Consider the following 26,384-nt stretch of genomic DNA (forward strand, 5'->3'; position numbering starts at 1 on the left):
CCGCCACGGGAGGGGCCGCGGCAGGGGGAAGCCCGCGCACCGCAAAAAAAAAAAAAAAAAAATAAAAAAATTATATCACTTTTCTAATTTCTCTACTGATCTGTGCAGCCACAAATGATGGACTTATATCTTCATTACATGTCACATCAAACACAGGCAGAATCTTTTGACCCCAGCTTTATTAAAAGAAGCATTAACTTGCATCATCCCTGCCTCCTTTTTCGGATCAGTCTCTGACCACTGTAATTTTGTTTTGACACTGCCAGAGATAATAACATTTACATTTTGTCTGGTAATGATAATAAGGGTTTCCTTGCCTTGTCATTAGTTTGATCTTAAAAATTAAAAATCAATGTAAGGGAGATATATATTTTATAAATAACTCACCATCCATTCTGCTCTTTCAGTAATCTAGTGGTCCTCACTCCTGCAGCCTTTCTACTGTGGGAGAAAGAGAAGGGCAAATGTCACCTAACGAAGAGAAAGAAATTACACCTGGGAAGTCCCCATCAGGAAAGAAAATAAAATATAAACTTCTTCCAGGTTAGGAGGAAAAGAAAGCAATATTGATAAATAGTCAGGTAGTACTCCACAGCATCTGAATTATCACCCCTTTCACTCCCCCTGCACCCTCCACATTTCTCCAGGTGTCAAATTCCAGGTTCAGAAAACAAACAGGTTTAATAGCAACCTTTTTTTCCCCCTCAAATGTATATTGAAAATCCTGTTCTGTTTTTTCATGTACATGCTCCATGAATATTTCTCTCATTTCCAAAATACAGCTGTAGACAATTTCAAGCCCCTTAGAGAAGTAGTAGATTCCACATGGTACTGGTGTTGCCATTTAGTAGACATGGCAAATAAACTACCTAAGCTGGAAGTCTGAAGGGAGATCCACAGAGCTCTACCCTCTTTCTGCTTAGCCTCAGGTCAGGAAAATACTATTTTTGTTCATCAATTGTTTAGTAGGAGCATACACAGTGTTAGGTGATAAAAAGAAGAGAGATGAACAAAAAAGCATTATCAGAGAGCTAGATGAAAAAAGTGAAGACATAGAAATATTATTGATATATTTAACAAGTTTAATTGAAAGGTTTATATTGTAAGTTTTGTTACCTATAAAAAGTAAACATACTTTCTTTGCTAGTGGCCACTGACTGCTAATTTTAAAAAAAAAAAAATCAGCTTTCAGACAATACATGAAACATCAGTAAGCACAAAAAAATCGATTTTGTAGACCATGTTATTTGAATTAAATGTATTAAAACTAGCAGTTGATGATAAAACTTTATTTTTAATACTGAACGGGAAGGGGAAAAATCATACTCCTTGAAACAACTCCACTACATCTATGAGATGTAGTGAAAGCAAATTTATAGGTTTTTTTGTTTTGTTTTGTTTTTGCGGTACGCGGGCCTCTCACTGCCGTGGCTTCTCCCGTTGCGGAGCACAGGCTCCGGACGCACAGGCTCAGCGGCCATGGCTCACGGGCTGGGCCCAGCCGCTCCGCGGCATGTGGGATCCTCCCGGACCGCGGCACGAACCCGTGTCCCCTGCATCGGCAGGCCGACTCTCAACCACTGCTCCACCAGGGAAGCCCAAATTTATAGTTTTAAATATTTAAATTAATGGAGAATAAAAAATAAATCAACTGAACATTCAATGTAAACTAGAAAGAAAACAATAAAACAAAAATAAAATCAGAAATAATTAGGAGATCAAATCAGCAATAAGTAAATTAGAGAACATTTTATCAATAATTATATCCAAGACCAAGTTCTATAAAAATTACATAATATACCAATTTTGGCAAATATAGTTAAGAAAAATGGAGAGAAAATGGAATAAATGATATCCAGAATATATAAATGACTATATATGTATAGACTTGGCAGATATTTTCAAAGGTATGAGAATGCTATATATATAACTGTGATAGTAACTTTGAAAAACCTCTATGAAATGGATAAATACCAGAGAAACTATAAAAAGTCCAAATTGACTAAAGAATTGATAGAAAACTTAAATAGTTGTAGAGTAATGAACATGTAAAATTTTAGAAAAAAATTTTAAAGATCTGCCTCCAAAAATAACATCTGGCCCTGACTTATTTGCATAATCTCTAAGAATGTGATTATAAATAATTCCTTTCCTACTGATACTGTTCAAAAGCATAAAAAAATCCTTGTTTACAAAACTAGCCCAAACTCAACTCAAAAGCTTGACAAACTTAATAAACGCAGAGATTAACTATAATACAATCTCAATTATATTGGGTTGAACTCTATAAAATTGCTGATAGATATACTTTACCTACAATTATGGCAAATTAATAAAGTGTAACATAATTAAATACAAATTCAAAAATCCTAATTAAATTACTAACAAATAAATCCAGCAGCACATTCAAAGTATAATACATGGTATTCCTTTGTCCATAGACAAACATTCAGATTTTTAAATAATTTTAAGTATATCTTGAATATACAAAGGATTTATTTTGTTTTGTCAAACAATATCTTTTTCTTTTTAGAAGTGCATTTAACACATTAGAGTTTACTAAATGACAGATATGTCTGGTTTTACTTCTATCACATTGTACACAATCTTTCAATTTGTGGTCTGTATTTTCTTCATCTTGTTGCATCTTGGTATTCCTTATGATAGTTTTATGGTGTTTACATTTTGTCCTAAAGCCTAATCTTACAAATATAACACTTTATGATGCCCAATTCTTTAATTGTTGAGAGTGTCTGTTAAATCCTTACTGTTAGCAATGATGAAATTAAAATATTCTCATTTCCAATCTCTCATAATTTTTACTACTCAGTATTTTTTGATTAGTCTCTTTGTATATTTGAATATTCTTATATTTCTATATCATATTGTATTTAAAGTATATATTTCAAATTTCAGGGGTAAAAGCTAAAATCAGCATGTTTATATTTCTCCCACATTTTCCTTTTTGCCCTTCTAACTACAAATATATATACATATATGTACATAATATATTTATAGTGCATATAGTATATATGCATATATCAATATTTTCAGGCTGTATAACATAAAGTCTATTCCATAACCAAATTTATCAGATTTATTTTAGTTTTAGTAGTTAAATGGGTTCATTGTTTACCACTAGTTTTTTGACCATGGTTTTTGTTTTAAGTCATCTCTTATTTAGTTATATTTCATCCCCTCACAGTTTTATCAAGAAGAAGAATAAAATGTTATTCAAATGTATATAACTGTTTTTATTCTAAGGGCAAAAATCAAATTCTATCTTCATGTATTACACTAAAATGAATTTCAGGCTATTATAATAAAAAGATAAATATAAAAACAAAAAGTTTAATAAATCTTGAAAGAAAATATAGATCAATATTTATTGGACCCATAGATTTCATAAAATCTATGACAATATGACAATGGTAAAACTTGAAAGATATTATTATTTAAAATAAAAAAAAAACTTTTCCATGTCAGATATTACTTAAACAATTTCAAAAAATAGAGGAAACTGAAATTAAAATATTTACAACAAATACAGCAGATTTAAATTAATATTTAGAACCTTATAAATAATTGATTCTTTTTTTTTTTTAAAGTTAAAATTTTTTTTTTAATTTCAGCTGCCAAGGGTTGAGTTAAGTATACTTCTAGGTTCATGGCCTCTCTTTTTTTTTTTTTTTAACATCTTTATTGGAGTATAATTGCTTTACAATGGTGTGTTAGTTTCTACTTTACAACAAAGTGAATCAGTTATACATATACATATGTTCCCATATCTCTTCCCTCTTGCGTCTCCCTCCCTCCCACCCTCCCTATCCCACCCCTATAGGTGGTCGCAAACCACCTAGCTGATCTCCCTGTGCCATGCGGCTGCTTCCCACTATTATGTTGAGATGTCTTATTGTTAAGATCTTCATTTAAGAGGTCACTTATTCAAGGTTTTAAAGGTCTTAAATAGGTAAAGAAATACATTTCAGACATTACAGATGGAAAGTATAGTTTGAAAAACGAAAACTGCAGCTGGAGTATTTGAAAGAATTTGGAAGGAGATAAAAGACCATAAAAGACTGCCATTGAAAATGGGATAATTTAGAAATAAGTATGAATATACTCATTAGCTGATTAAAGAATCATTAGAATAGTAATCTGAGTATATTTTGATTTTCAAAACTTACCTAATTCTCCAAGATTTTTATTTTTTTCCTATATTCAAGATTTGAATATTGCCTTGTAAATCTGTCTGATTCCCAAAACCAAGCTCATCCAGTTTCTTACAGACCTTCTCCTAGGAGCCATCCATAAAGCTGAATAATATCCTCATTTACTAAACATCTAAACCCAAATTAAAAATACGTGTTAGGATATTCTCCCTGCAATATTTTCTCCTGAATAAGTACTGGAGGAGAGCATTTTCCAAATAATTAGCTTGATAAGATAAATAAGAATAACATAGATTTTTATCCATTCTATTAAAAAAGAATGATGCCCTTTCTGGCTGAGAATCTACAGCCCCAACCATGAAGACACAAGGCAGTTTTCAACCAAATGAAAGAAAAGTAGGAAAGGAAACAGAGCTTGAAAAGTTTCATTACACAGATGCTGATTATCTGAAAGTGCCCAGGGTCAACAGAACCTACTGGCCTGCAACAGCTGAAGACGGAGCAGTTTAATTTGTGGAAAACTATTACACTGTCCATATTGCAAAGGCAAAAGCTACTGCCAACAATGGAAAATTCTGCAGGCCATGGCCCTAGATACTGTTCAGAATACAGTCTGTCACCTAATCAGCGTGTATGACCTTGGGTTACCATCCGTCTTCCTAACCAGGCAAGTGGACCCACTATGAAAAGCTAAACCTTAAAAATAAACATGGATGGTGTATTTTATCTGTAGGCAGAAGTGGACACCAAATATCAAACTCTACAAATCTAACATCTACATCTAACATCTAATGTCTACAAAGGGCTTTCCACTCTGGCTTCCTATGTTATAATAATAGAACATTACCTCAAAACTGCAAAATCTTTTAAAGCTTATCCTCTTCTGGGAAGCAATCACTCTTATTTTCTCACAATGAATTTAACATTCATAATAAAGAACATTTAATTATAGCAGCAGTAATCCATTTGGAATAGAAGTTTGATATCTACTTTTTTTTTTTATGACAAGCTAGAGCTTCTTGAAGATGTATTTTTTTTCTTCCAGAAGATTCAAACAATTCCTCAAATTAGTTTGAATCTTCAGTTAGGATAAAGGCACTTATATAGGTTTGGGAGAAATGACACTTATATAGTGGCTTCAATTTTACTTAGCCAGATAGTGATATAAACCGCAACACATCAGAGAGGATAATGAGCTTCTAGAGCTTTTACTGAAACCTCACGAGCTTAAATCAGATCTCACTGTCTCTAACCCACATCCGAACATTCCACTGGACGTGCAGAAAATTGCTTAAAGACAAAGATGTATGGTTTTGAGGCTTTAAAATCCTTATAATATAGACACATATCACACAGATTTTGACAATCCTCCCTGGATACCAAAGATGAGCTGTCACTCCCATAGAAAACAAGCTCCAATTACCAATTTCACCAGTAATGTATCTAGCTTATGAAAACATTAACCCAATTCTGTGCAGAGCAGTTGAATTCCCACCCTGTCCCCCTCCCGGGGGACTAAAAACTCCCAGAAATGAAAGTTTCTTATGAAAAGCAAAGTAATACTTTTCTATAGCACATTATTTTTAAAATTTTAAGTTATTTTTAGTGATCTAAATGATTCCTATTTTTCACTCATCTTTCCACACAATCAAAAAAAAAATTTAATTATATCAGCTTCCTAAACAAAATTTTATGGTAAAACAAGCAACAGAAAACAAACCAGAAGTAAACAAAACCAATCAAACATACACATTAAAAAATGGCAAGAGAGATCACTACATTAAATTATCACTGTTATACATTTTCAGCAACAAAATTTAGATATTAAGTACCTTTCTGATTCTGAAAAAAACACTAACATTGAGATACTTTTAGGTACTGTGAAATGTGGGGATTTTTTTCCCCATACTCTTTCAAATGGAGAAATAAAAGGAGAACAAAACACACTTTAAAAATGTACCCCGATTTAAGAAAAAGTGACTCAAAAGTCAGTTATTGACTTTTGTTTCAGGAGACGGTGTTATCTGCACCAAACTTCTAGGAATTAAAACAGTACCCTCCTAAACAAGACCCTCCTAAAACATTAACAGACAGCCCACAGAGATGCCCACAGACAGTTTTCAAAGAATATAGCTCGGACTATCTAGGATCTCCAAAAAGAGCATCAGATCTGAGAACTAACTCTTTATTGAGGAGAACCTTAATAATCGAGAACCTCAAAACAGTTTGTGCCTAGCCAGAACCAGCTACATAATTCTCTGGGCTTAGTGCAAAATGAACATGTGAGGCCCCCTGTTCAAACACCAAAACACAAAGTTATTTCCTTTTTTCTACTCTCTCTCTCTCTCAAGTTGCCTTGGTTTTTTATTTGCTATTTAAAGTTGAACTTCTTCCACCATAAGGATACTCCCCGCAAGAGAAGACCTTCACAGGAGCATGGGACCCAGCTGGTGATTTAGCACACTGGACACATGTGCCCAACCACTGCCCTCTCCATGTCTGTACCCAGCCTGCTCCAGGAGTGCAGGGTGAGGGTGGCAGTGGTCCCTGGGAAGGAGCAGTGAGCAGGCGGCTGAGAAGCTGCCACAAGGGGATGGGAGGTATGGGAGCCGCAACCCTGCATGAGCTGGGAATCTAAGTCCCCAGCACCAGTGCTTCATTGTCCCATGGGACTCCATGTACAGAATGCAAATTCCAAAATATAATTATTGAGATTTTTGAGATAGTGACCACAGGTATTAAACCTTAAGCCCCTCCTGAGTGTGTGACCTTGTGAGACTGCATTGTTCACAGTCTCAAAATATCAGCTCTATGTCCAGCCCTAGACCAGCATTTCTCAACCTCAGTGCTGTTGACATTTGGGGCCAGATGATTCCTTTTCGTGAGGAGTTGTTCTATGCATTGCAGGAAGTTTAGCTGCATCCCTCCTGTCTTACCCAGTAGTGTCTCTAGACACAGTTAAAGGTCCCCTGGGGAACAAAATTGTGCCTGGTTGAGAACAAAAGCCTTAGATGAATATCTATCTATACAAACCCAGGGTGACAACTATGTACTTCTCATATTCCCTTATTGATAGGCAGATAAGGGAGAGATTACAAGATGCACAACTACCTTACCATAATCATGTAGCAGTTACCAGTTAAAGAAAAGGAAGGCATCAAAAGATGAATTTTATCACAGTCTTTTGGCGCTCAGGGCTGACTCCCTACCAGGCCATCTCCTGCCTAGGGCAAGAAGCAGGGGACTCAGCCTTGCAGGAGTGCTTAGGAGATAAGCTCAAAGGACACATTTAACATTCTTCCAACAGAAGGCATACAGTCCAGTTACTATTCTATCCATCTCCTGTTTCCTCTGAGACAAGTCAAGCAATTCTCCCAAAGTTGTAAGTCTCTTGGGAATTGTTGCTTGGGCTTTGAAGGCTTTGCGGAGTTGACAGCTGTAAAGGAAGATCAGACAGCCGTAAGAGCACCACTGGATCATTGCCCAGGATGCACAGGATCAGATAAAAACTGTTTTCTCCTATCAACTTCTGTGGTGACATACTGATTTTTAGTATATTTTTATATGTTTATTTTCATTGCATCTTCCTAATTTTAAGTAGCCAAGCCCTAGTATATTAGTTGGCTTAATATAATTGGTCAGCAGCTTCTTTACCATCTTGACTCCCTCTTTAATACCTTCTCACTTCGTTCCCGTTCCATTCCTCCCTACCTTTATCCCTGCCTTCCACCCCTCCCAGAGACCCTCTCCACTTAGCAACTCTAGCAACTCTTCTTCCTTCAGGACCAAATCAGGTCCTGTTACCTGAGGAAGGGGAAGTGGGTGTTATGGGGAGCAAGTACAACAAAGTCCACTAAACCTCCATTCCAGTCCTGGTCCTGCCATTTTCCTACAAGAGCTGACAGCTGACAAGGATGTACTCAGTGTCACGTGTTTCGTACTACCTTGTCTTTCTCAATGATGTGTCCATGCCGACTGCTTATGCCCACATCTGTTGAACTTCTCTTACTCATCCAGATCCAATGCAGCTTCCTCTCTGAACCTTCTCTGACCATTCCATTCCTCAATAATCACAGCTTTCTCAATTTCAGGAGCACACATGGTTTGTACAGTATATGGGGCATATTGCCTGGCACATAGCAGTCAGTCAGTTACCATATTTATTAAAAAAATCACCTCACATTTTAAGACAGCATTACATGTTACAATTTTTTTGTCATTCTTCCCAACAATATTACAACTCTGAGACCAGAAGCTATCTTCCCACTGCTAAATGAAGAGTGGATAAATTAATACATAATTAGTCACTACTAGAACTCTATTTCTCTTGATCTGTTTCCTTCTAAAACTGAAACAGTTATTACCAAGGAGCTTTTACTCTCTATTCTTATAATCTGTATTAGTCCCTAAACTCGGCTCTTCCCAAATTCTCTAGATATTTTCCCCAAAGAAGAAATTGAGAATATTGACATTTTCTCACTGCTTCCTACCAAACTACCAAACTACTGACTATTTATCAGCTTTCAGCTTGTGTTATATTGGCTAAATAACCATCCTACTGGGGCTATGCCTCTATGTTTATAGTCTAAGTAGCACCTGACAGGCAATAAATATTGTGATTATTATTGTAACAAAACAGGCACAGTTCCTTATGCCCTTACCACAGAATTAATGCACATAAAAGAATTGTTTCTGTCCAACTAGGAGCAAACTTAGAATAATTTTTTGCTATAGGTATTCAGATAAATCTGAATTGCATAAATGATTAATAAAAATGTTTGGTTAATGCACTTTCTCCTATATCATAAGAAGGTAACTATTTACTATAAACATGTCTAAAAAGGTATGCATAGGAAAAATTTATGATGTAATGGTAAGTATAAAAGAATTCAAAAATATATTGATAGAGGTGATTTAAGCTGCATAAACACGGAAGGGAGATGGAAAGAAATTTAAATATTATAATTAAAATGATTGTCTCCGAATGCGAGAGGTGCCAGCGAGGTTTTCTTTTTCTGCTCTTATACGTTTTTCTATATTTTCTAAAGTTTTATCCAATAATGATTTGTTTTGTTATCAGAAAAAAATAAGCAAATATGACACATTTGAAAAGTCATGACTAACAGAAGAAGGAATGGGAATTTTCTTTTGGTCTCAAAAATATTCTTGAATCCCCAAAGCTAAGGACCATAAATGCTAAGGACTCCTGTATAAAAGTATTACCAGACACATTTTTAGGACTTGCTCAGAGTGAGAGAACAGTTTTGCTAGTGAGCAAACATCACCACCACACAACATCACCACTACCCTAGCCCAGCTTGGGAAAGATGACTCGAGTGGTTGTTCAGTGTTTCAGATCTGTCTGCTCAGGGGTTCAGTGATGTGACTTCCTCCTATCCTTACTTAAATCAAGCAAAAGAACCACTCCCAGAGAACACAGGTGCTGGCAAAGAAGAGGAGAATGGGATCTCATTTTTCAGTTGGATATATATTTACACACTGTATTTGCTTCTCTCTGTTTTGTGCCCATCTAAGCAAAATCAAAGAAGCTGCAGAGATGGCAAGAAGAATAAAGAGAACAGCTGTTGATCTGTCTGAATTCCTACTCTTTGGCAAGACAACAGTAGGCGAGATCCCCACACAGTTCAAGTGGATGCTACAAAATATGGAACTTGAGCTGCTTGCCAGGCAAAGACCCCGATTATAAAACATGTTACAGGAAGGATTATTTCTCACAGAAAGAAGTTGGGAACACACCGGGACACAGTAGATATTCCCATGTGAAGACTTCTGAGGGACTTTGATGCTAATTAGCCGGAAGAAGATCACTACAGTAGCAATTAAATGAAAGAATTTTGCCTCCTCCATCCATCTTCCAGGCTCTAGTTCTGTGAAGGAGAAATAGGGACTCAGAATGTCCTGTTTAATACATTATCTTTCTAAACATAAAGATAGATACATAATGGTTAGATATATAAATGGTTGTTTCTTGCAGAGAAACAACATTATACCTAAACTTAGGGGCTTAAAAGAGCAACCACTGTGTTATCTATCATTTTTTCTGTATTCTAAAATTCTACATTTTAAATGCTATATATAAAATACTGTATCCTAAAATCCAAAATATACTGAATTTCAAAATCCATCTGGCTTCAAGAGTTGTGGATAAGAAATTATGGACCAGTTTGGGATCTTTAAGTCACATCTTTTTAAAAGATATGTTCCATATCTACTATAGATAAGAACATACCAGAGAAGACCCTTCCTTTATCATTCTTTCTGGCAGATGCTTTTCTATTAATTATTTTTTCATAATTCATGTTTGTAAGCACCCATTCTACATTTCTCAGGCATAAAGACAAACAAAAAATGTTCTGTTACTGGTAAGTTCACAGGTCAAGAGCTAAAAAGCAAAGCCTCTGGACAACATATGTCTCCTCAAAAAGCCCTATATAAAGGAAGCATAGTTTTCTAGGTCACAGCAGAGCCTTTGCTATGTGACACGCTTATGATCTTACAAAAGCATGAATACATTGGACGTTATTTGTTGCCTCATAGAATCAATTGTCTCTTTACACTGAAGGTAGAACAACATAAGATGAATCAGCTGAGCTAGTAAAAAGTAAAATAACAAGAGTGAAGAAAAATAATGAACAGTTATAGTTCAAGACTGGCAAAATAGTGAGGGAGTAGTCAACCTATGTGGTGCTAATTAAAATCCTTATTTTATTGGAGTATTTGTCATCTCTGCACATCAAAGAATAAGTTATGTCTCAAAGGAAATGTTCAACAGATATAGTCAAACTTGGCCAGACGTTAAGAGGAAGTTTCTGCAGTTAATATAGGCCAGTTTTAATTATGAATATATTTTGATTCTTGCAACACTTGTTGGCCTAACTTTGATCACTCTAAAAGAAGTACAAGATATGTAAGATATGCATTTATAAGATATGTTACTTATACGGTATGATTTGGCCTTTTTTCAGCTTTGTCTGATTGTTCCAGGGATTAATATTAGAATATCACCCAGTCTTCTAAAATTAAGACTAAATATACCAAAAAAACTTTCAAGTGAAGTGATTTTATATAATTAAGACCTACTAAATGAGACTGTAAATGCTGGGAGGGAAGGCCTTGCTATGCTAGTTTATTTTTCTTTTAATGGGAAGAACTTATTTATAATAGATGCTGGGATTTTTTTTTTTTTTTTTTTTTTTGAGGTACGCGGGCCTCTCACCGCTGTGGCCTTTCCCGTTGCGGAGCACAGGCTCCGGACGTGCAGGCTCAGCGGCCATGGCTCACGGGCCCCGGACCGGGGCACGAACCCGCGTCCCCTGCATCGGCAGGCGGACTCCCAACCACTGCACCACCAGGGAAGCCCGATGCTGGGATTTTTAAAGTATATTAAACACATAACTAAATTCTCTTAGTAAAGTGGATATTTCAATTAGGGAATATTAGAGAAAAGAAGAAATGAAACAAGCAGCAAAATGACCAAATAGCAGGAATCTTTATGTGTCAATGAAAGACAGACAAGATGGGCTGAAAGAAGAGCAGTCATGACAGAGTCTATCCAGAACAGATGGACCAGGGAAAGTCCACCTGCACCAGCAGCTTCAGAGGAAACTCATACCCCACTGGATTTTGAATATAGTGTGTTTTAAGCTTCCACTCTTATAGGCACTCAGCAGGAAAGAATTGCCATCAATTCATTCCAATCAGTGTCTCATTCTGGCATGGCTGAAATCTGCCCAATATGGAGGTCCAAAATTTGTAAATAAATGGTTTCAAGATTACACGGGGGTAACGTGCAGTGTGAGAACCACAGAATTGTCAGAAATTCATTGAACAAGTAGATTAGGCTTTAAAAAGCTAAATATCATATGGAAGTACCCGAGAAGAGAATACATTTTCAATCCTGAAATAGATTTTTTTCCTTCTTGCTTTGTCTCCCATGTCCAAGAAAGAATGTGCTCAAAGGTGCTTGTCAAAGTTTATACTTTAATGAATGCAGAGCAGCCAGGCTTGAAAACGAATTTCTGGATGTGATCCTGGAAGCCTAGTGTGTCGTTCTAATCATACGAGTGGCAGCCAGAAACTTTGGGTTTATCATCTCTTTTGACAAGAACCCATCAATGTGCATTACCTTTTTGCCAACCTGCCTTCATTTCTATCTGTAAGAATACTGTAGTAGACACTATTAGTACAAAAATTACCATTATGCATAATGAGTGCAGGAGGGGACATCCAAGTTACTAGAAAGGAATGACTTTTTGGACTGCAAATTTCCTATCATATCTTGGGGACAAATTACAAATGCAAAGATATGACCACTTATGTGATGGCTGGCATGTTCTCCAGTGTATGTTTAGTCTTTCCTCCTTCAGCCTGCTATCAGAACCAAACTGTAATCAAGGAGACTCAGGTAAGTGGCATTTACTCACTCATCCAATCATGGCTTCTTGACAAATGAGACTCAATTTTATTCCAACAAAGGAAAAGTGTGGAAAAGTGTTTAATATGCTTGATAGACAATTTATTCTCTCTCTCTGTGCTTTTCAGTAATCAACACTTTCCATACTATATAAACATCAGAACTGGCCATTCCTAATGTGAATAAATTATTTCCTATTTCTTAAAATTGTACATTAAGAAAAAATGTTGTTTACGTAATTTTCTTCTATTTCATTAAAATAGTTCTGTACTCTTAAATACTGATATATTATCATAATCAATAATGAACACAATGCCCTAATAAAATATTGCCCTATTAAGTTATTTTAAAATACAGTTTACTTTAGATTAATATAGAAAATCAATTAACAAGTTTTTTATTAAAGTAAGTTAAAATATAATGTTTTCTATAGCAAATAAATACAAGAGAGAGAGAAAAAAAGATACAATAAACATTTCTATGTCATCAAGTGGAAACAAGATAAAAATCTCCTTTTCAGAACTTCCAAGAAGTATGCCCTACCAAAATTAACCCAGAGGTTTTAAGAAGGGAATTTCTGAATGCCTGGTCCTTCAGAGATGTGGATGATCCCCAGGTGTGCCATGTTCCCAGTGCACTACTAGAAACCCCTCAATAACCCTTCCTCTTTTTGATATCATAACTCTGAAAGTTGTATTTTATATATACCATTGATTGCCAGATTATATATATATATATATACCATTGCCAGATTATTTAGACTAGACTAGGACAAATAAACATGTTGCCAAATATCTTTATCACTTCATCACCTAAAACAACCAACACAGAAGACTCATATATTGCTAGAATTCTGGTTACTGAATGGTGAAAAATACAAACAAGCATCATACTCACAAGAAGCAATGCTCATGAGGGAATGGAGTTCAAATGGAAAACTTTGTTTAAAGTATTAATAAGTACTCTAATTTCACGTGTGAATATTTGGTTGATGAAATAATATTTTTAGGTTACAAATAAGTATAAAATAAATGTATGTTCATTTTCTATAAAAATCAGTTGGTGTAAATCCTCCTTTCTTCATGTGAATGTTTCCAGGCTACATAAATTAGGGTCTATAATCTTTTCAATATGTTTCACAGCCAGTACACTCTTCCAAAAATGAAATTCACCAAAAATATTGGATGAATAAACAAATTCTAGAATCACTGAGCTTTGACACTCAAATCCTAGTATTTGGTTTCATTCTGATTGCACGCAACAGGGTCCTGGCAGGAAACATCTGACACACTTATATAGGTTAATTGAGAAAAGTTTGATAAGGAGATGTTTATGTGTGTGGGTAGGTTTCAGGGAAATGGACAGGCAGGGCTGGCTTCAGGGGTGTGCCATCTCTAGTGCTGCATAGGTCCTCACACTTAAGTGCCCTGTGTCTGGTGTAATGTTCTACTGTTGTCATCTTGAAATTCTTAATATTTTTTTAACAAAGGCCCCCATATTTTCAACTGCACTGGGCCCCACAAATTATGTAGTCATTCCTGTCAATAGGAAATAGTGAAGGACCTAAAGGATTCTGCTCCAGATTTCCTTCAGACTCAAGACTGCAATATCAACTCTTCCTTGGGTCTCCAGCCTGCTGCTGACCTGCTCTGAAGATTTTGGACTTGCCAGTTCCCACAATCATGTGAGCAATTCCTTAAATAAAAAATCTAGATGGACAGATATAGAGAGATATATGGATGGATGAATGGACAGACAGATGTAGACAAAGAGATATACAGACTTATCTATATCAACACCTCTATCTATCATCTATCTATCTATCTCTGTATCTCTCTATCTATCTCCATGACGGTTTACTCTCTCTAGTTTCTTGTTCCTTCTTCTCGTTCCTTTAGGGTTATAAATGATAAAGTTTCTTTTTTATATAGTAAGAGAAAGAGAGAGAGAGGCATCCAGGGGAATAAATACCCCACACCTAAGCTTTCTCCACCCTGAAATTTCCCTCTTGGATTCTCTCTTTGCCCTAAGCTGACTGAAAGCCAAAGGACAAGAGAATTTGTTTATGTGGCCCACTAATGCCAGCCTCTTGAAGCACAGAGCAAGTGGAGAAAAGTGATAATGAATCTAGAGGGCAAAATTATAATACTCATCATCCTAATATAGTTTTATGATTGTAAAATTCTAAATACAGCTCCCAGTTGATGCAGTACATAGCTTCAGTATAATGGTGGATCTATCATATTCACCTTCTTTTAACTTCATGAGATAGTTGTTATACCCTCTTCACATATGAGAAAACAGAGACTTAAAAAATTTAAGTAATGTGTCCAAAATCATACAACTAGTAAATGACAGAGCTGGGATTCAAGTATTAATCTGTCTGATCCCAGAAACAGTGGTCTTGGCTACTTTCTAAACTGATGTGGGTATTTTTCTCTGGTGCACTCCTGTCTTCAATACACCCCTTCACACAAAATAGTCAATTTATTCCCAATAGCTCCCTTGTATCATATGATCAATATATATCCTACCGCTACAATCTTATTTGACCAGCTTATTCTCTTAGCAGAGGAGGAGGTTGTGAAAAGCTGTCCTAAACTGAAGAGACAGAAGAAAAAATAAATAAATAAAACTAAAGGGGACCAGGAGAAGAACCAGGACCTCTAGACTTTCTTCAAGGATAAACTAAGATTTTACTGCAGGAAATTAATGAATTTACCAAAAGAAAAGAGCAGACTACTAAGTAAATCAAAAGCCAGTTCTTTGCAGAGAAATTACATGCTAGGTAAATTATTAGCTACCTTCTCAAAAAAAATAAAATAAAATAAAGCTCAAGCAAAATAGACAAAAATGAGAATGTGGAAATAACCAAAGCCAAAGGGAATTAAAGTAATTGTAGGATTTGTTTATATGTATACAAAAAAATTGAAAATCAGAGTTAAATAGATTTTTTTCTGTGAAAATATAAATATGTTCATTGCCTTAATGAATATTTTAATGAATTATTATTTCCAAACATATATCAAGCAATTGTACAGATTAAGTCTTTCAAATGTATGTGGAAAGAAAGGAGAAAATCTCTGTTTCTTGTTTCACCTGTGAACTGCCTGGGTTCAAAACCTATCTTCAACTAGCTTTACTAGAGTTTCCTAACCTCTTTATGCCTCCATATTATAATTTGCAAAACGAGGTTGCTAATGGTATTTCCTTCATAGGTCTATCATGAGGGTATTTGTAAAGCATTTAGAACAATACCTGGTACACAGTGATATATAAATTTTTGCTAAATAAAATAACAAAATATTTAACAAATACAATCATTTTTTTAAAACCACTTATCTACAAATATTAATGTAAGCATCATAAATAAATATTAGCAAAGCTATTTAATCAAAGCAATAAATGAACAATATACAATGAAAAACAGATTATATATCAGGAATGCAGTGATAATAGTCTAGTAATACAATTTACTAAATTTAAATATTAAATCATATAATCAATTCCGTGGATGTTGAAAAGCATTTAATAAAAGCTTCATATTTATTCCAGATGAAAACTCCTAATAAAACATGAAGAATAGACACAATTTTATATATGAATGTATAAATAAATTTAGCATCATTTTAAGGGTCAAATAATAAAAGTAAAATTAGGAGCAAGAGAAAGATCTTGTCTTATTTGGTGTTATTCTAGAAATGTGAGCTGATGGAATTAGAATTGAGAAAAAATTAATATGTATAAAATCTTAAAATCGTTCTGCATAATTATCATAATTTAGAAATTATATAATGGTATAAAAAGTACCCAATAGAGTCAACTGGAAAAATGTTACCAAATAGAGAAAACAGGCTACAAACACAAAGGAGAAAAAGACATATAATTGTCTTAACTTTTGTAAACTACTGATTAAAGGACAGCTGGGGTGGGGAACTTAGGTAACTGTAGCAAAGTGACTCCAATGATGTCTCTTCTATTTATTTCCAAAGCCACATTCTGCTGGAGAAGTTTTCTAAATCTCCTGACCAGAGCAATAGGAAGCAAAGATAATAGGGCAGAAAATCTAGACTCTCCTTCCAGCTTTGCAAACCAGTTATTTGACCACAAAGAAGTTAGAAATTGAACCTCTCCAGGATTCAAAACTCCTCATCTGAAGGCAACGAAGTGAATGCACGATGATATGGGTTCTCACATTCCATTTCATATAGACGCAGGAGAGAGAAGACCCATCTTTTCAACATTCCAAAGCTCAGCAAACCATTTGGGTCAACAATGGAAGTCTACTGTAAGAATAATCATAATGTCTTCAATGAGTAGGGAAGATATGAGGCTAAAAAATATTTAGCAAAATATTGATAATGGTTGAGCGATAGATACATGGAGGTTCATTATACTCGTCTCATCATTTTTTGTTACATTTTAAATGTTTCATCAGCTCTTATGATAAGGGTTCTTATCACAAAGTGATAATAATAATAATAAAAGAAAAAGGGTAGGAGAAAGCTTTTGGAAGAGATGGCTATGTTTGTGGCATAGATTGTGATGATGATTTCACAAATGCATACTTATCTCCAAACTCATCTAGTTGTAACACATTAAATACATATGGCTTTTTCTATGTCAATCATACCTCAAAAGTGGTTTTAAAAATGCTTCATTATAAAAAGTTTTTAAAAACCAAAATTATGTCAAAAAATGTTCCTCTCTCTAATTACCACTCACATAGAGGAAAAAGATTTAAACAATTTTAAAAGTAACAAGTAAAAATATAAAATGCAGTATTTAGTTGAATTTTTTTCCAAAAAAATAACACTACAGGTAGGTAACACTTTTCAAAAGTTCTCAAAAAGACTCTGGAGAAATAGACATGTTTCATAGAAGAACTCTCTTTGAACTGAGAAAAAACTAATCTAGGTAGAATTAATGCTTTTAAAGATCAAATTGTTGGGCTTCCCTGGTGGCGCAGTGGTTGCGCGTCCGCCTGCCGATTCAAATTGTCTACATTTTAAAGTATCCAGAGAAAATAGAAGTAATAATATATTCCTTATATTTCCTTTATACTAATAATCATATTTTTAAGAAAAGTGAGGCTGAAAAGTTATTTTGGTATAATCATAATCAATATAAATTCTAATATTGTGAATTTCATGCTTGCAAACAGAATTTTTTGCTACCATGAATTATTTTCCAATTTCAAACTGTCTGGATTCATAAGATAACTTTTGGCTGGATATCACGAATTCCTATATTAAGCAAAGAAAAAAAGAAGGAATACATATACAGGAAAAAAAGGTAGGTTTTTTTTTCTTTTTTTCTTGTTCCTATATTGTTAGGCACTTTACATAAAGTATATCAAAAACACTCTTTAATCTCATATTCAAGAGAAATATGAGAACAAACATTTGTTGAGAACCTCCAATATTTTCCAAATTCTGTAATGGTCTGTGGGAACTGAAAAGGATGATAAATGGTTCTTTTCTATGAGAAGCTTATGATCTGGCTGGAGGGAACAACACAACCATAGCTGAAACAATTTGAGAATAGTTCTGTGCTAGAGCATGTAGTACTTACAGTAACAGAATGTAGTCTCAGAGCAGAAAAGTGGGGAGTGAGGTCAGTGAGAGAATGGCAAGTGTGGTCTTAGGATATAGCACTTGAGCTAGGTCTGGAAAAGTAAAAGGATCTGAGTGGGTTAAAGGAAAAGGAGGGAGGGGAATAGATATTAAGATAGAAGGCAGAGAGTCTGATTTTGGCAGTGTACTGTGGAAATTGTCCAATCTGTAAGTCTAGAATGTTTGGAATGTGAAATGAGATTTTATAACAAGATTCAGCTCATATTATGAGTTAGTCTTTATAATTTAAAAGGAGGTTATGAGCAACATTAGAACTTAGACACTGGAGTCAACTCGATGCAGGAGTTACATGAAACTTCTTTAAGTTCTTAAGCAGTGAAGTAACATGAGGAAAGATAATTTGGTACTCTCTGCCAGCTGGATTTAAAGAAAGAAAATCTTAGAGTCAGAGAGATTTGCCTGGGGTCTGTTGTAGCACTCCAGATAATAGAGGGTAGAGTGGTTTTAAAATGTGCCCACAAATCCTTTAATATTCCTCCTTTCAAGAGGTAGAGCCTAATTCCCCTCTCTTTGAGTCAGCTAGACTTAATGATTCTCTAAGTGTATTCTAATCAATAGAATACAGTAGAAGTGACAGTACATCACTTCTGAGACTACATCATAAAATAACTGCGTATTTGTCCTTGCTTTCTTTTTCAGAGTAGTTAGCTGTCATGTCACAAGCAGCCCTTTGGAGGCCAGCTAGATAAAGAAACCTCTATCCAATAGCCATATGAATGACCCTTCTTGAAGCATACTTTCCAACCCCCGTCAAGCATTCAGATGACCACAGCTCCTGCCCATAACCTGACTAAAACTTCATGAGTGACTTTGAACCAGAACCAACTAGCTAAGCCACACCCAGGTTCCCAACATTTGGAAATTATATGAGACAATAAGTATTTATTCTTTTAAGCAACTAAGTTTTGGGTAATTTGCTATGCCATAATAGAAACCAATAAAAGAATGAGCTGACAATAAATTCGTTGGTTTTCTGTCACTGTTTGTTTTGGTTTCTAATTTTTTTTTTTCTTTTTAGGGAGGAAGAGAAATATGTGTAGTACGTAAGACTTTGACCGTTTCAAGTAAAAAGAAAAAAATTCAAATGACTGCTGTAATATAGTAACTTTGGTGAAGTTGGAGGACAGCCTCATTTTAACCTAAAGGGCATATTGTTAAGATCATCACCTTCTGGAATATGGTCATAGTTTTGACATTTAAAGACAAAGAGAGATCAGGCCCTGAAAAACAAAATCAGGTGATCAATGTAAGTTCCAGAAAAAGAAAAAGAAAAACAAAAACAAAACTCAGCTACAATAGGAGAAACCCTCTGAAGAAAGTATGTAAATTTGTCCTTGCTCTGGGGCTCCAGTCCAAAATCTGAAAACATACATGGGAAATAAATTAATAGTCAGATGTGAATTTGGCAAGGATAGGAGTAAAGCAGACATGTCTGATTGAAATGGTGATAGCAACTGAAACTTCAAAATAGAGAGGCTGGGGACTTCCCTGGTGCTGCAGTGGTTAAGAATCCGCCTGCCAATGCAGGGGACACGGGTTCGAGCCCTGGTCCAGGAAGATCCCACATGCCGCGGAGCAACTAAGCCTGTATGCCACAACTATTGAGCCCACATGTCACAACTACTGATGCCCTGTGCCTAGAGCCCGTGCTCCGCAACAAGAGAAGCCACCGCAATGAGAAGCCCACACACCTCAACGAAGAGTAGCCCCCCGTCGGCCCAACTAGAGAAAGCCCACGCGCAGCAACCTAGACCCAACACAACCAAAAATAAATAAAGAAATAAAACTGATTCTTTAAAAAGAAAAAAAATAATGGCTGGCTGCTTTGTGTGACCTCTTCTCTTTGTATTTATTAGCTAAGGTTTCTTTGCCCTAGGCAGTATTGAATAAATACTGATAATAATGTGTGTCAGTTTCTTAACTGACATGCCCGACAGTATGGAACTTATTTATATTAAGTATCTTTTATGTTGGTTGTTTCTTGATGATATACTATACACCCTAATTCTATTAATAAATAGTCTCAAAAACTAATGGTAGGTAATTTTACTCCTGGAATTAGCACAATGCACTGTGTGATCATTTTTTCCCACCTCTATCAAAAGAAAAATAATGCTTTTTATGACATTTGTGTGTGTGTATTCTGCAAAATAGACTCAGTGGAATTGGGAAATATAGTCAATGGACAGAGTTTGATTTTAAGATCTAGTCTTTCTGCCTTAGTGTCTACAATAGCATAAAAATTTGTACCTTGGAAATAGAAGAATGGTGATATTACTGACAAAAATAAAATAGTTGATATTAGTGACAGAAATAAAAGAGTTGATATTACAGCCAATTTTAAATGGAAGTAAAGTTGAGCGAAATTTGTTTTCCCCAAAGAGTGTTTCTCAGTATAGTAGTACAGTAAGTTAATAGAAATTGTTCATAAATAGACTCTGTAGTCAAAATATATGGGTAGTAAGACCCTGGCAAACACATTTTGGTATGTGATAGACTTGATGATCTTCATGTTAATTTTCATTGCTTGAAACCTATGATAAATTCAGTTAAGTCATATAGATGGAAATAGCAAGAGCACAAATTGAATCATGAACCTCTAATAACAGTTTAAACAATACCACAGTGCTCGAAAAAGTTGTAATTATCTCTACTGCACTGATTTTAAAATGAATAAAAACCAAGACACGGGGCTTCCCTGGTGGCGCAGTGGTTGCGCGTCTGCCTGCCGATGCAGGGGAACCGGGTTCGCGCCCCGGTCTGGGAGGATCCCACGTGCCGCGGAGCGGCTGGGCCCGTGAGCCATGGCCGCTGAGCCTGCGCGTCCGGAGCCTGTGCTCCGCAACGGGAGAGGCCACAGCAGAGGGAGGCCCGCATACCACAAAAAAAAAAAAAAAAAAAAAAAAACCAAGACACTTTGTGAAATGGATCCATATGTTTCTCCCTACATTCTCCCTAATAAAATTGAATCCCCAAATAAAAATAGCTGAAAGGCATTATCTTATTATTAATCCAATTATATATTTATATATATATTAATCCAATATATATATTAATATTATATATTAATCCAATAATGTGCAAACAGCCCTCTTGTGCCTAGACAAATACAAGTTGTCTGGATTGTGATTATTTTAATGATTCAATAAGTAGGAAAAATTAGAGGGTTAATAGAGTCAGTAGGCAAATGTGACTCTTGCTATAACAGTCATTTCCCAATATTCTCAAGATATAAAAAGAAAGGCAGTTTTCGTATCTTCCATGGTAAATAATCCTACTAATTAGAAAAGCAATACCCATCATTGCATGCAATAAGCTAAAAGAAAGATGAGACATTTGAAATTATAGCAAATGATTAGAAAAAGGCCTCAGGATGAGAAGTATGATCCAATGTGCCCTGGTGATATATATAATGGAATAATGTGGCTATAAAATGTTCCACCCACTAAATGTCCAAGCATCTGTATTCTATTCAAAATAGTTCCAAATAGTATACAAAAACACTCTGGGAGATGTGAAGGTAGGGTTGAAGGAATGCTTTCCATCATTGGGCCAAGTAAGAGTGAAGATCAGATTTTATTTAAAACTTTGCTCTGTTCCTGTGATGTTTTTGTGAGTTTCAGTCATGGTAGAAGTAAGTATTTAAAAAGTCACAGTATGGTATTTCCCTTCCTTTGTGAAGTTGAAAGTTCTCTTATAAACATCTAAAATTTCTACCTTTTTCAAATAATTATGGTAATGGAGACCTGTGCAAACTATTTGTAGAGCAACAATTTGGCATGTCCCATACTAATACACAACTTTTTACAACTGCTTCTCAAGTTTATTTTTATCCTTTTTGTTTATAATGTATGACACCTGGATAAATTTGAACTTTAGATAAACAACAAATACTTTTTTGTTATAAGTATTTCCCCAATATTGCATAGAACATACTTACATGACAAAAATATTTATTTATTTAAATTTGAATTTAATAGTGTCATGTATTTTCATTTGACAAATATGGTAACACTAACTGACAATGATCTTTACAAATTAATTGAAAAATTAGGGAGTGTAAATAGGAATAATAATATTAGATTAAGTGAAGAGGTGAGTAACAGAGTATCAGAAAAAATATTTTCACTGAATTCTAATAGACAGTAAAATAGCTTTCCCCCCAAAAAAGGAATTGACATGATTTTGAAGTAAATCTTAAAGTTTATTGTACAGTTTCCAATTAGGTTAATATAAACTCATTTTCTATGTGGTACCTTTCAAATAGGCAGCTCAATTACTTTTTTATAATTCCTTTATTGAGTGTAATTCACACACCATAAAATTCACCATATTAAGGTGTGCAATTTAGTGGTTTTAGTATATTTACAAAGTTGTGCAACCATCACCACAATAAATTTCAGCACATTTTCATCATCCCTAAAAGAAAAATAATGCCCACTAGCAGTCACACTCCATTCCTTATACCTGTCCCCAAGCCCGAGGCAAACAATCTTCTTTCTATCCCTATAGATTTGCTTATTCTGGACAATGTATATTAATGTGATCATATGATATGTGGACCTCTGTGGCTTGATTCTTTCATTAGCATATCTTCAAGGATCATCCATGTTGTAGAATGTACCATATTTTATTTCTTTCTATTGTTGAACAATATTTTATTGTATGGATATACCACATTTTATTTATCCATTCATCAGTTAATGGATATTTGGTTGTTTCCAATTTTTAGCAATTGCTAATAATGCTGCCATAAAATTTGCATTTCCACATTTGTGTGGACCAGTGTTTTATTTCTCTTCAGTTGATACCTAGGAGTGAAACTGCCAGGTCATATTGTAACTCTACAACTGTTCCTTTGAGGAACTGCCAAATTTATTTTCCAAAATGACTGTACCATTTTACATTCCCAGCAGCAGTGTACAGGGTTCCAATTACTCCACATACTTTCCAACATTTTTTATTATCTCTCTTTTTGTTTATAACCAACCTAGTTGGTATGAAATTGTATCTCATTGAGTTTTGATTTGTGTTTCCCTAATGGTTAATGATGTTGAACATTTTTTCATGTGCTTATTAGACATTTGTATATATTTGCTGGAAAATGTCAATTAAAATCTTTTGCCTATTTATTAATTGGGTTGTTTGTCCTTTTATTATTGAGCTTTGTAAGGAAACAGATTCTCCCTGAGAGCCACCAGAAAAAAAAAAAAATTTTCCAAACCATTTTAGATCTTTGTGGGAACACACAGGCTGAGGTCTCCTACTCCATCACCCAGGTGATGTCATTGTCTCTTGCAACCTTAATGAATTTATTTATTACTTCTACAGTTTTTTTTTTTGGTTGTTGTTGAATCTTTAGAGTTTTCTACATATATGATCATGCCATCTGAAAACAGAGATAATTTTGCTTCTTTTCTGACCTGAATGCATTTTATTTATTTTTCTTGTCTAACTGCTCTAGCTAGGGCCTCAAGTACCATGCTGAATAGAAGTGGCGAGAGCAGGCATCCTTAGCTTGTAACAGATGTTAGAGAAAAAGCTTTTATTTTTTTCCCCATGGATTATTATGTTTGCTGTAGACTTTCCTTGTATAGCCATGCAAGCTATCAAAAATACAGTAAAAGAAACAGCCAAGGAATCAAAATAGTACACCAGAAAATATCTATTTAAATACAAAAGTAATAGAGAAATAGAAGGAAAAAGACATAAAATATGGAAAAAACAAATAGCAAAATGGTGAACAAAAATTGTACTTTATCAGTAATTACATTAATTTAAATGGACTAAACAGTTCAATCAAAAGACAGGGATTGGCACATTTCATTAAAAAAAAATCCAACTACACTTTGTCTACAAGAGACGTACTTTAGATTCAAAGACAAAATAGGTTGAAAGTAAAAGGAAAGAAAAAGGAAAATGATAGCTCTGTAAGGTCTGCATCTAAATTCATTTATTTGCATTTAATATCCAATTGTTCCAGCGCCACTTGTTGAAAAGGCTATCTTTGCTCCAATGCATTTATTGCCTTTGCTCCTTTGTCCAAGATTAGTTGATTGTATTTCTTTGGTTCTACTTCTGGATTTTCTGTTCTGTTCCATTTATCTATTTTCCTATGCTTTCTTCAATACCACACTGTCTTCTTTTCTGTAGCTTTACAGAAAGTCATGAAGTCAGGTAGTGTCAGTTTTTCAACTTTGTTCTTTTCCTTCAGTATTTTTCTGGCTATTCCAGGTATTTTGCCTCTCCACATAAAGTTCAGAAACAGTTTTTCTATATCCACAAAATAACTTGGGATTTTAATTGGGATTGCATTGAATCTATATATCAGGTTGGGAACAACTGAAATCTTGACAATATTGAGTCTTTTTATCCATAAATATGGAACATTTCTCCATTTATTTCTTCTTTTAGTTCATTCATCAGAGTTCTGTAGTTTTCCTCATATGATCTTGTACATATTTTGTTAGATTGTATATGCGTTTCACTTTTGTGTGTGCTAATATAAATAGTATTATGTGTTTAATTTCATATTCCTCTTGCTTACTTATGGTATATAGGAATGTGATTGACTTTTGTATATTAACCTTGTAGCCTGCAACCTTGCTATAATCACTCATTACTCTCAGGAGTTATTTTTTCAACTCTTTTGGATTTTTCTCCATAGGTGATTCTTTTGGATTTTTTGCAAAAAGACAATTTTGTTTCTTCCTTCCCAATCTATATACTATTTTTTTCCTTTTCTTGTTTATTGCATTAGCTAGAACTTTGAGTACAATGTTGAAAGGGAGCAGTGAGAAGGGAAATCCATGTCGTGTAATTGATCTTGGTGGAAAAGCTTTGAGTTTCTCACCATTAAGTACAATGTTATTTGTTTTTTGTCGATATTCTTTCATCAAGTTGAGGACATTCCCCTATTTTCCTAGTTTATTGCAGGTTTTTATAATGAATTGGTGTTGGATTTTGTCAAATGGTTTTCTGTATCTATTAATATGATTATGTAATTTTTCTTTCTTAGCCTGTTGATGTGGTGGATAACATTAATTGATTTTTCAATGTTAGACCAGCCTTCCATGCCTGGGATAAATCCCACTTTATGGTGGTGTATATAGCTGCCCTTGAACAACTCAAGATTGTACTGCACAGGACCACTTATATGCAGATTTTGGCAAAAGATATATGGAAACAAATTTTGGAGATTTGCGATGATTTGAAAAAGCTCAGATAAACCATATAGCCTGGAAATATGGAAAAATTAAGAAAATTTTAGGTATGGCATGAATGCATAAAATGTACATAGATAGACTTTTTTATTATTTACTACCATAAAATATACACAAATCTGATACAAAATGTTGAAATTCATCAGAACTTACAAACACATTTACAGATCATACATGGAATCATTTGCAGTGGAGAGAAATGTAAACAAATGTAAAGATGCAGTATTGAATTATAACTGCACAAAATTAACTCTGGTACATACTGTACTACCATAATAATTCTGTAGCCACCTCCTGTTACTATTGTGGTGAACTCAAATGTTGTGAGTATCTGCTTAAATCACTTTGTAATGCTAATCATCTTTTCGTGAGCAGTTTCTCTCCAGTAAACTGCATATCACAGTAAAAATGCATATCTTGTGGTTCTCATGTATTTTTCATTGTGTTTAGTGCAACACCATAAACCTTGAATAATTCTGTGGGACCCATATGAAGTGCCACTAGTGATGCTGGAAGGGCTCCTAAGAAACAAAGTCATGACATTATAAGAAAAAGTTGAATGGCTTGATATGTATTGTAGATTGAGGTCTATAGCTGTGGTTGCCCACCATTTCAAGATAAAGGAATCCAATGTAAGGACTGTTTTTATAAAAAAAGAAAAGGAATTTCATGAAGCCATCACTGCAGCTATGCCAGCAGGTGCAAAAAGCTTGCCTTTTTGGGAAATACGCTTTTATCTCATATTGAAAATACAGTTTTTATGTGGGTGCAGGATTGCTATAAGAAAGGTATCCCTATAGACTCTAATATGAGTTGAGAAAAGGCGAAGTCATTGTATAACAGTTTAAAGCAAAAGGAAGGTGAAAGGTATAAAGCCAGGGAACTGAGTGCCAACAAAGAATGGTTTGATAATTTTAGA

General features: G+C 34.7%; 1 long non-coding RNA gene across 2 annotated transcripts in view; it reads right to left on the reverse strand.

Annotated features, from left to right (window-relative positions):
• Window positions 1–26,384, reverse strand: part of LOC114487006 (uncharacterized) — a 345,568-nt gene that overhangs the window by 44,597 nt on the left and 274,587 nt on the right. For both annotated transcript variants that reach the window (XR_003681570.2, XR_008618368.1), the window contains one exon: window positions 388–441. This is a non-coding gene — a long non-coding RNA (uncharacterized lncRNA). The remainder of the gene's footprint in view (window positions 1–387; window positions 442–26,384) is intronic.

This window comes from Physeter macrocephalus, chromosome 10, assembly GCF_002837175.3.
Source record: "Physeter macrocephalus isolate SW-GA chromosome 10, ASM283717v5, whole genome shotgun sequence".
NCBI lineage: Eukaryota > Metazoa > Chordata > Mammalia > Artiodactyla > Physeteridae > Physeter > Physeter macrocephalus.